The sequence below is a fragment of the Schistocerca serialis genome, chromosome 7 (assembly GCF_023864345.2).
Source record: "Schistocerca serialis cubense isolate TAMUIC-IGC-003099 chromosome 7, iqSchSeri2.2, whole genome shotgun sequence".
Taxonomy (NCBI): Eukaryota; Metazoa; Arthropoda; class Insecta; order Orthoptera; family Acrididae; genus Schistocerca; species Schistocerca serialis.
The window spans coordinates 237,502,130-237,514,630 of record NC_064644.1 but is presented as its reverse complement, the minus strand read 5'-3'; positions in this window follow the sequence as shown (position 1 = coordinate 237,514,630).

Sequence of the window (12,501 nt, the reverse complement as noted above, 5' to 3'; positions counted from 1 at the left end):
TTCCAGTAACACTGACATATATGTTTATTTCTATTCGTTTGTAAAGCCCCTATTACTACAAATGTTATCTGTATTGTTATGCTCTTTAATGATGTCTTCTGTATCTTTGTAATTGTATTCTCATGTTATAAAATTGTAATGGACACCAGTTCATCAGATTAAGTAACTTGTAAGTTACATTTCACTGTACACGTTTCTGTTGGTCATAGTATATGGACAATATGTGACAAGTAGGGCCTGATAGTGTTTGCACGTGTGTTAATAATTCAGCAAGGGACTAGATAACAGCATTGCTGGTTCTAAGGACACTTCCAGAAACTTTTTGATTTCACAAGTGGTGGTTATGGACTTGCTATATTATCCGCAAGACTCTTCAATGGTGATTGTGCACCTGCACAGTCACAAGAGATGGCTGCTGGCCATCTCTCCAAGGACTACAGTGGGTCTGCATCTTTGATGACCCACCAATACCATTATTTCTACAAGTACTACAGTGGGTCTGCATCTTTGATGACCCACCAGTACCATTATTTCTGCAAGGACTGCAGTGGGTCTGCACCTCTGGTGGCCCGCCAATACCATAATCTCTACCAGGACTACAGTGGGTCTGCTCTGTGATGACCTATCTACCAATATTCTTCAAAACGTCGAATGACTCTGCTCTGGGTTTGCTCTGTTGTGGCCCATTACCTGTCAGCATGTCAAGAGTCAGCACTGTCTTTTTGTTGGAAGAACAACGCTACTTCTTCAAGTCTGCATGGAAATACACTACTTCCGTGTGCATTGTCTTTTACTGCTCAGACTTTGAGAAAAGAAACGGCAGTTTTACTGTGATGAATGATCAGGACTGTCTTTATGGACTGTGAGAAAATTTTAGCATTTGACCAACAATGTAAGAGTGTGCATTTGATTTCTTTGTTACTGTAATTGTGAAAATATTTTTAACAAATATGTATTGGCCAGTGCCCAAAACAATTTGTAAATTTTTTTGTGGGGAGCATGGGGCTATGTAAGTAGGCTGTTTCTGTTTTCTTATTGGTAACGCCACATAGCGCTCTGCATGAAAATCACTGGCTGTGCTGTGTGCAGTCAGTGGCTAGTTTGCATTGTTGTCTGCCATTGTAGTGTTGGGCAGCTGGATGTCAACAGCGAGTAGCGTTGCACAGTTGGAGGTGAGCCGCCAGCAGTGGTGGATGTGGGGAGAGAAATGGTGGAGTTTTGAAATTTGTAAGACTGGATGTCATGAACTGCTATGTATATTATGATTTTTCAACACTATTAAGGTAAATACATAGTTTGTTGTCTATTAAATTCTTTCATTTGCTAACTATGCCTATCAGTAGTTAGTGCCTCCCGTAGTTTGAATCTTTTATTTAGCTGGAGGTGGCGCTCGCTGTATTGAAATAGTTAGAGTAACGAAGATTTTTGTGAGGTAATTGATTTGTGGAAGGCATAGGTTAATGTTAGTCAGGGCCATTCTTTTGTTGGGATTTTTGAAAGTCAGATTGCGTTGCGCTAAAGAATACTGTGCGTCAGTTGAAGCACAGTCATGTATAATTGTTCTAAGGGGACGTTTCAAGACCACAGGTGACAGCTAAGAGAATTCTGGTATTGCCTTGTGGCATTACAATCTGTTATTTAACTTTGCATTATGTAATTTGTGTTTTCCTCCTTTGCTTAAAAAGGAATTTAGAGTTTTAGTAGTTGTAAATTGATTTTGACAGCTGTTCTTTGAATCTGTTATTATTCAAGACACTGTTGGTTAAATAATGCGGCAAGTTACTTTCATTAAGAAACTATACTGGGGATATTCCTGTTCATGTTAACGAATGTTAACTTACTATTTTAAAATCAAGTTAATGGAGTTGTATAATTCTGAAGGTAAGAAAAACTTTTATTAGAGAAACGGTGCCTGCCTGTTCTCCTCACAACTTACACGTAATCGAGGTATTGGCCTTCGCACGTTGTCTGATGTTTTCCCGGTATCTAGCCGAGCCAACGCCTGCTGGGCCATGTCAGCCATTTTCACTAAAGTTAAAATCGTCTGAGTTAGGCAGCGTTTCGACTCCCATGCTGGTATCTTCTACAGACTGTTAACTTAAGTAATATACAATATGTACATGAACCATGAGGGAATAGTAAGAATGGAAGACCGAGAACTAAGTGGTCGGAATTGAAACGATGTAAGACAGGAATGCAGTTTTTCGACTCTGCGGTTCAATGTATGCTTGGCAGACTCAATTACGAACATGAAAGAAACGCTCAAGAGTGGAATTAAAATTCAAGGTGAAAGGTCACCATAGATAAGATTCGCTGATGGCATTGCTATCATCAGCGAAAGTGAAGAGTAACTGCTGAATCTGCTGAACGGAATGAACAATCTAGTGGCCACCGAATATGTACTGAGAGTAAATCGAAGAATGACAAAAGTATTGAGAAGTATCAGAAATGAGAACACCGAGGAACTTAACATCAGGATTGGTGATGAAGTTAAGAACTTCTACTACCTAGGCAGAGCCATTACGGACGGAGCAAGAAGGACATCAAAAGCAGACTAGCACTGCCAAAAACGACATTCCTGACCAAGAGAAGTCTACTAGTATCAAACACAGGTCTTGATTTGAGGAAGATATGTCTGAGACTGTATGTTTGGCGGATGGCATTGTACAACAGTGGTACGTGGACTATTGGAAAAACCGGAGAAGAAGAGAATCGAAGCATCTGGGATGTACTGCTACAGAAGAATGTTGAAAATTGTGTGGAAGAATAGGTTAAGGAATATGGAGGTTTTGGTCAGAATTGGAGAGCAATGGTATATTTGGAAAACACTGACAACAAGAATTGACAGGTTAATAGGACATCTGTTAAGACATCAGGGATTGACTTCCATTGTATTGGGAGATGTAAAAGGTAAAATATGTACGGGCAGTTAGGTATGAGAAATACTGAAATATTTTGAAGCTTACCAAAAATATATGCCAGTGTCAGACATGGAATTTTATGATACGTCTATCTCTGACAAAATCGTTAGGGATGCTACACACCATTCATTATAAGCAGAATGAATTTAAAATGATTTATCGGTCATTACTTTTATTAGGGTATCCATTGCTTTGTAATTCTCAGGCTCCTCAAAGTACTCAGTCACCTGTAAAGTATTCATAGTTACTGTTTCTTTAGTAATTCGTTTATTCGTTTATTCATGTTCCGAAAAAGATGGACAAGTCAGTTTTTTTAAAAGGCCATTAAATATTCTAATAAATCCATGTTTATCTTCGTAATAAGCTACTACGATTTGTTGGTGACCTAAATAAAGACTGGGAAAAGATGAGAGAGGTTAATTTTTCCCATTTTGTGTTGTGTTATGTTGTGTTTGATTCAGATTTACCAGGTCATTGCAGCTCTATACCTTCATTTACTTTCAGAATGGAATGAAATTTTTTTGTGTAATTTCCCGTTACGGTTTTCCGTATACAAAAATGCAGTGACTCCGCATCCTGAGTTGCATTTCAACCTCATGAGGTTTGTTGCAGTTCCCTAGATATAGGTATGTTTTTGTGATTGTTTTTTTTTAAGGTTGATATTATTGCTTATAGTTTAAATTCTGTAACATGGTGGTGGAAATTTTATCGTTAATTGTTACGACTGCCACATGACTTGTTTAGTTCTACTACGTTATATTTTTTTCATATGCTGTGTTGGTGGCCTCCGTTAATGTTTAAGGTAATGTCGACACATTATGTGGGAGGGTGGTCCCATTACATTTTGCACATTATACGTGATTCTCTCTCTGGAGTGCACATCCCGTTGTAATACGCAATTCTACGCAGCATACACATCTAGCACGCAACGTAACACCATTCGGACGTACAGCAAAACCGCTCACATCTTCTATGTTGCAGCTGTCCGCATTTATTAAGTGCGCTCTGCTTGGCGTAACGCTTTTTGTGTACAATGATCGTCATATATTTGATCATATTTATGGTGGCTCTCAAATTTTTCCGTGGCGTTAATCGCACTGTAAAGGTGTACGTATTCATATCCCAATGCCAGTGATCAAGAGGGAGAATTTTCTGTGTGAAACACCATCAGTGTGTTTTTGACACAAAATAACACACGGATAATACCGTTACATATCTAATTACCAAGATTGTGATACAACTACTTCAGCTCAAACGACCGGTCTCTTCGAGAGTTCAGTTGGTAGATCTAAGAATTACAGATGTGATCGAACGTTTTTCAGTACAAGAATACACTGATAAAAACGACAGAAGTAAGAGGAAACGGGAATGCATTACCAGTAACGGTTAGCGGGTTACACCCAAACGTGGTACATTATGACCTGGTTGAGTGGCAGATAGATTTTGACCGTGTGTAAGACTTTGACACATGACAGCGGAGAATGTTAATGAGAAGATAATCGATGATTAGGTTATCACAACTCAGCATTCTGTACTATATATAATAAGGAAAACATAATTTGAAATGCCAGCGACGACGAGGAGACAAAGGTGTACATCCACATCTACACGTTTACTTTGCAATTCACAATTACGTGCCTAGAAGAAGGTTTATCGAACCACCTTCAAACTACTTCTCTATCGTTCCACTGTCGAACAGCGCGGCACACCTTTCTGTGGAATCTCTGACTTCTGTTCCTCTACTAATGCGATCATTTCTCCCTCTCCAGAGCTGCTCCAACAAAATATTTTCACACTCCGAGAAAGCTAGTGATCGAAATTTCATGAGAATGTACTGCCGCAGAGTAAAGCTCATTCGTTTTTATAAGTGCTACACTAATTCTTGTCACTTCCGAGACTCACTGTCCAATATTTTGCGATAATATAAAACGAGTTGCCTTATTTCAACTTTTTCAACTTATTGCAGTTATTAGGACCCTTCATTCATTCATTGCTCTCTGCATGGATCGCAATATTGCTTTTGAAATATTTTTAGTATGTTGCTGATCACGCAGTTGCAGCGGCAAGACAAGGTAAGCTGTCTGCTGCACACAGGAGCATTGCAGTAAAGTTGTTTGGAGAATATTTCAAAACCCTCAGTCAGATACCTGAGAACTGATTTCTTCATGATTTGTAGAAGAGTAACTAGTATCTGTTTCTTTTTATTCCCAGTGTGAATTCTATTACCTTGAGAGATGCGACGTCAAATATCTCAGTTCGTCTTTTAAATAATTACGAACAGGTTTTGGCACAACACCTAATACGGTCCAGGATACATGTTGGCGTTCAAACCAGCTTCCAGTCGTCACGGAATGGGCACAGGCTTTTTATTGTTTGTAAAGGCATCTTATATTATTCTTCCAATAAAATAATCGCAAGTTCAGGTAGCGGTCGTGGAGGTGTATACATATCAAACACCCATCTCTTGAAATTAGATCACAGAGTCTCAACAACAGTGAGATCTGGTGACTGTATTGGTCTGTGAAGGTGCAACAAATCGTCATCGTGCTCACAAAAACTGTCCTGGACGATGCATGCTGTGTGCGAAACGGTTTTGTCATTTGGAACACAGCATCACCCTTAGTGAACAAACATTGTACCACTGGATGAACTTGATCAGCCAAGATGGTCACACAATCCTTGTTAGTAATGCAACCTTCCTGAGTAATCATAGGGCTCATCAAATAAAATGATATGCTACTCAGATCAGCACTGAACCCCCGCCATGTTGCGCGCTTGGGACGTAAACTTGGCCAGAGGTTGGAAGCATAGTTCAAAAACAGGCGTCCGACGAAATGACTTTTTTCCATTGCTTCACAGTCCAGATTTTATGGCTTCGCTAATACGTTTTTCTGTTATCGTCATTTGCAATACTGATGAGTGTTAATTTCATGCCGACTGGGTTGACGACTGTGACATTCAATTCTGCATTGACCTTTGTGTTCGTCACAATCCTTTGTCATCACCGTTTCTCATGATCAATCAACACAGACCTGCGGCTGCGTTCTGAGTTCACGGACGATTATTTTCGCTTGCCCTTAACGCATTATAAAATGTCAACGCGTTGCCTCTTGAAACACAGAATACATCGGCTCCGTTGGTTAAGTAAGCACACACTGTACGACCACGTTTAAGTTTACTTAGGTCCAACATAACGCAGTCGCGACTACAGAGAACACTGTTCTGACAATAAATGACGCTTGCAAGTTTTGAGAATAACGCATAGGTGTTCGCAGTCAAATACAACAGTGCAAACTGCATGCTTGAATTGCATTTGCGACTATGTTCAAGCATGCATTTCCCAATGTGTTTATTACTTTCGACCGATTCCTCTACGTGTTCATCATTGCCCTGCATCGTAATCTGTGGGATGAAACCACGCCTAGTAAGACGGTTGAGAAAAAACCTCTAGATCCCATCATAAGAACACATGCTGGTCTACATATGTCTCGGGAGTTCACTGGAGCGTCTTGTAGCGAGAGACCCTTGTCTAACGCATGAACAAAGCGAGGTGGTGCAGTGGTTGGCACACTGGATTTGCATTCTGAAGGATGATGGTTTATAGCCGCGTCTAGCAACCAAGATTTATATTCTCCGTCATTTTCCTACATCTCTCCGACGAAAGCTGGCATTGTTCCCCTCGAAGCCCACTGCCGATTTCCTGCCTTATACTTGAAAACAGTCCGAGCTTCTGCTCCGTGACTAATGACCTCGAGGCCGATGGTACATTACGCACGGCCTTCACAGGATATTAGGAATTCACGGAGAACTGAAGTCAACTTGGCCAGCCAGCGATCCATAGGATCCGTGAAAATTCCTACCCAATGTGTTAATCAAGTAGCCACCATGATCTATATTCTTTACACGGAAACATAGCAGACTCTCAGCCGAATTATAAGGAGGACAGTACTGTGACAGTCCTTGCTGAGTTTCTGAAGTATGTGGCAACAGTGCACCACCATATGAGGCCTTCGTTGCGTGGCGCAGGCGCATCCAGTATGTTCAAACAAGCCTGAATAACGAAAAACGAAGTGAATGACAATTTGACTAGCTTTATGAACTACTTTGTTGTGTCAGATTATGCACCTATGACATAAATCGTCACAGCAGCACCCTGCCAAAATATGACGAGGGAAGGTACTCAAGAGAAAAGATCGCCTGAAGGTGTCCAATGGGTATAATTCACCTACATCTACATCTACATCTACAATAATACTCCGCAAGCCACCCAACGGTGTGTGGCGGAGGGCACTCTACGTGCCACTGTCATTACCTCCCTTTCCAGTTCCAGTCGCGTATGGTTCGCGGGAAGAACGACTGTCTGGAAGCCTCCGTGCGCGCCCTAATCTCTCTAAGTTTACATTCGTGATCTCCTCTGGAGGTATAAGTAGGGGGAGCAATATATTCGATACCTCATCCAGAAACGAACCACTCGAAACCTGGCGAGCAAGCTACACCGCGATGCAGAGCGCCTCTCTTGCAGAGTCTGCCACTTGAGTTTGTTAAACATCTCCGTAACGCTGTCACGGTCACCAAATAACCCTGTGACGAAACGCGCCGCTCTTCTTTGGATCTTCTCTATCTCCTCCGTCAACCCGATCTGGTACGGATCCCACACTGATCAGCAATACTCAAATATAGGTCGAACGAGTGTTTTGTAAACCACCTCCTTTGTTGATAGACTACATTTTCTAAGGACTCTCCCAATGAATCTCAACCTGGTACCCGCCTTACCAACAATTAATTTTATATGATTATTCCACTTCAAATCGTTCCGCACGCATACTCCCAGATATTTTACAGAAATAACTGCTACCAATGTTTGTTCCGCTATCATATAATCATACAATAAAGGATCCTTCTTTCTATGTATTCGCAATACATTACATTTGTCTATGTTAAGGGTCAGTAGCCACTCCCTGCACCAAGTGCCTATCCGCTGTAGATCCTCCTGCATTTCGCTACAATTTTCTAATGCTGCAACTTCTCTGTATACTACAGCATCATCCGCGAAAAGCCGCATGAAAATTCCGACATTATCTACTAGGTCATTTATATATATTGTGAAAAGCAATGGTCCCATAACACTCCCCTGTGGCACGCCAGAGGTTACATTAACGTCTGTAGACGTCTCTCCATTGAGAGCATCATGCTGTGTTCTGTTTGCTAAGAACTCTTCAATCCAGCCACACAGCTGGTCTGATATTCCGTAGGCTCTTACTTTGTTTATCAGGCGAGAGTGCGGAACTGTATCGAACGCCTTCCGGAAGTCAAGAAAAATAGCATCTACCTGGGAGCCTGTATCTAATATTTTCTGGGTCTCAAGAACAAATATAGCGAGTTGGGTCTCACACGACCGCTGTTTCCGGAATCCATGTTGATTCCTACATAGTAGATTCTGGGTTTCCAAAAACGACATGATACTCGAGCAAATAACATGTTCTAAAATTCTACAAAAGATCGACTTCAGAGATAGAGGTCTGTAGTTTTGCGCATCTGCTGGACGACCCTTCTTGAAGACTGGGACTACCTGTGCTCTTTTCCAATCATTTGGAACCTTCCGTTCCTCTAGAGAATTGCGGTACACGGCTGTTAGAAGGGGGCCAAGTTCTTTCGCGTACTCTGTGTAGAATCGAATTGATATCCCGTCAGGTCCAGTGGACTTTCCTCTGTTGAGTGATTCCAGTTGCTTTTCTATTCCTTGGACACTTATTTCGATGTCAGCCATTTTTTTCGTTTGTGGGAGGATTTAGAGAAGGAACTGCAGTGGGGTCTTCCTCTGTGAAACAACTTTGGAAAAAGGTGTTTAGTATTTCAGCTTTACGCGTGTCATCCTCTGTTTCAATGCCATCATCATCCCGGAGTGTCTGGATATGCTGTTTCGAGCCACTTACTGATTTAACGTAAGACCAGAACTTCCGAGGATTTTCTGTCAAGTCGGTACATAGAATTTTACTTTCGAATTCACTGAACGCTTCGCGCATAGCCCTCCTTACGCTAACTTTGACATCGTTTAGCTTCTGTTTGTCTGAGAGGTTTTGGCTGCGTTTAAACTTGGAGTGAAGCTCTCTTTGCTGTCGCAGTAGATTCCTAACTTTGTTGTTGTACCACGGTGGGTTTCTCCCGTCCCTCACAGTTTTACTCGGCACGTACCTGTCTAAAACGCATTTTACGATTGCCTTGAACTTTTTCCATAAACACTCAATATTGTCAGTGTCGGAACAGATATTTTCGTTTTGATCTGTTAGGTAGTCTGAAATCTGCCTTCTATTATTCTTGCTAAACAGATAAACCTTCCTCCTTTTTTTATATTCCTATTAACTTCCATATTCAGGGATGCTGCGACGGCCTTATGATCACTGATTCCATGTTCTGCACATACAGAGTCGAAAAGTTCGGGTCTGTTTGTTATCAGTAGGTCCAAGATGTTATCTCCACGAGTCGGTTCTCTGTTTAATTGCTCGAGGTAATTTTCGGATAGTGCACTCAGTATAATGTCACTCGATGCTCTGTCCCTACCAACCGTCCTAAACATCTGAGTGTCCCAGTCTATATCCGGTAAATTGAAATCTCCACCTAAGACTATAACATGCTGAGAAAATTTATGTGAAATGTATATATGTAACTACGTGATTACTCTCCTATTCACAATAAAGTGCCTAGCAGAGGGTTCAATGAACCACCTTCTCGCGGTCTCTACCGTTCCACTCTCGAACGGCACGCGGGAAAAACGAGGACTTCAATTTTTCCGTTCGAGCCCTGATTTCCCTTATTTTATGGTGATGATCATTTCTCCCTATGTAGGTTGGTGCCAACAGAATGTATTCACAATCGGAGGACAAAACTGGTGATTGAAATATCATTAGAAGATCCCGTCGCAATGAAAAACTCCTTTGTTTTAATGATTGCCACTCCAATTCACGTATAATGTCTGTGACACTATCTCCCCTATTCGGCGATAATACAAAACGAGCTGCCCTTCTTTGTACTTTTTCGATGTCATCCATCAGTCCCACCTGATGCGGATCCCACACCGCACAGCAGTATTCCAGAATAGGGCGGACAAGCGTATTGTTATCAGTCTCTTTGGTAGACCTGTTGCACCTTCTAAGTGTTCTGCCAATGAATCGCAGTCTTTGGTTGGCTCTTCCCTCAATATTATGTATGTGATCGTTCCAATTTAGGTTATTTGTAATTGTAATCCCTAAGTATTTAGTTGAATTTACAGCTCTCAGATCTGTGTGACTTATCGCGTAATCGAAATTTAGCTGATTTCTTTTAGTTCTCGCGTGAATAACTTCGCACTTTTCTTTATTCAGGGTCAATTGCCACTTTTCGCACCATACAGATATCTAATCTAAATCATTTTGCAAGTCATTTTGATCATCTGATGACTTTACAAGACGGTAAATGACAGCATCATCCGCAAACAATCTAAGACGGCTACTCAGATTGTCTCCTATGTCGTTAATATACACGGTGGTCCAAAAGTCCGCAAACACCCTGATAAAATCCAAATGGAGTAGCAAACAAGGAAACAGAGTCCCTACACACGAGGAACGGGAAGGGGGAAACTTTATAGGCTATGCCACCAACATGGCGGCCAGCTTGAAAGCCGCCATCTTGGATTAAACTCTAAAATTTCAAACGGGAATATGGTCATCTGACATATCAAACAGATAGAGAATTTCACCTGAAAAACAATGCCGTTGTTATTTTAAAAATAGCTTTATTAATTCTCCTGTTATAGCCAATTACTTGCGGCAGCAGTGGGACGCTCGGCAGCGTGAGTATTACGTACTGAGAAGTCATAAAATGGAGTCTGAAATGGCGCAAAGTGACTATCATATGCCTGATATGTTACATGTGTTTAACTGTTAGGATCATTTACTCATGCTAACGTTTTAATCATTGTTTCCTTATTTACAGGTTACAAAATGTCCTTAACACATGAAGAGTGCACTGAAATCATCTTGAAATCAGGAGAAAGAAGCACACGGGTCATTGCTGAGGATTTCAACAGACGTCACCCTACCAGACAGCCCATCGCTCACAGCGTAGTTGCCAAGCTTTTGGCCAAATTCCGAGCAACAGGTTCTGTCGCCGATAAACCTAAGGCTGGAAGACCAAAATCCGCCACCGATGAAGCAACAACAGTGAGCGTGTTGGCATCATTTAGCAAGAGTCCGCAACGGAGTACTCGTCGCCTGTCACAAGAATGTGGCGTTAACCGTACCTCCATACTGCGAATTTTATCGCAGCGCAAATGGCACCCGTACATAATTCAGCTGCTCCAACACCTGAACGAGGATGACCCAGACTGTTGGTTACAGTTCGCAGAATAGGTGGCACAGCAGTTGCAGATAAACCGACGTTTCCCCTGTCAAGTGCTGTTCATGATGAAGCCAATTTCTTTATCAATGGTGAAGTGAACAAGCACAATCACAGATACTGGTCCGACACAAATCCGCACTGGATTGATGCTCCAAAACGGTTAACTCACAGAAAGTGATGGTCTGGGTGTGGTGTGTGGGGGTACTAAAGTCGTTGGACCTTTTTTCATTGAAGGTACGTTAACAGCCAATGGTTATCAGAGGTAAGTGGATGGAGAAGCGTTTCCGTCGTTGTTAACGGAGGACGGGACATTTCTGGAATTCTTCCAGCATGATGGAGCCCCACCACATTATGGCCACAATGTGCGAGCGTACCTGGATGTACTGTTCCCTCAAAAGTGGATTGGTTGTAGGGGTGCTGTGGAGTGGCCACCACGTTCCCCAGATTTGACTCCTTTGGATTTTGGTCTTTGTGGACATGTCAAAGCACTTGTATAATCTGTGAAAATTCGGGATTTGCATCATCTAAAGCAGCGCATTGTTGATACGTGTGGTCAAATTCAGCCAGATGTGTTGGTCAAAGTTCATCAGGACTGGGTTCAGAGGATAGCATTAACAATCCAACATAATGGACAACATATTGAGCCATTCCTATGACTGTTGGTGGTCTCTAGGGACTGTGTAACATTGGCGTAATGTCTCTTCGGCACATAACACACATGCTGCCGAGCGTCCCACAGCTGCCACATGTAACTGGCTATAACCCGAGAATGAATAAAGCTATTTTTAATATAACAACAGCATTGTTTTTCTGGTGAAATTCTCTATCTGTTTGATATGTCACATGACCATATTCCCGTTTGATATTTTGAAGTTGAATCCAAGATAACGGCTTTCAAGCTGGCCACCATGTTGGTGGCATAGCCAATAAAGTTTCCCCCTTCCCGGTCCTCGTGTGTAGGGACTCATCTTTCCTTGTTTGCTACTCCATTTCAATTTTATGAGGGTGTTTCCGGACCTTTGGACCACCCTGTAGATCAGGAAGAATAGACGGTCTATAACACTTCCTTGGGGAACGCCGGATATTACTTCTGTTTTACTCGATGACTTTCCGTCTATTACTACGAATTGTGACCTTTCTGACAGGAAATCACGATTCCAGTCGCACAACTGAGGCGATACTCCGTAGGCACGCAGTTTGATTAGAA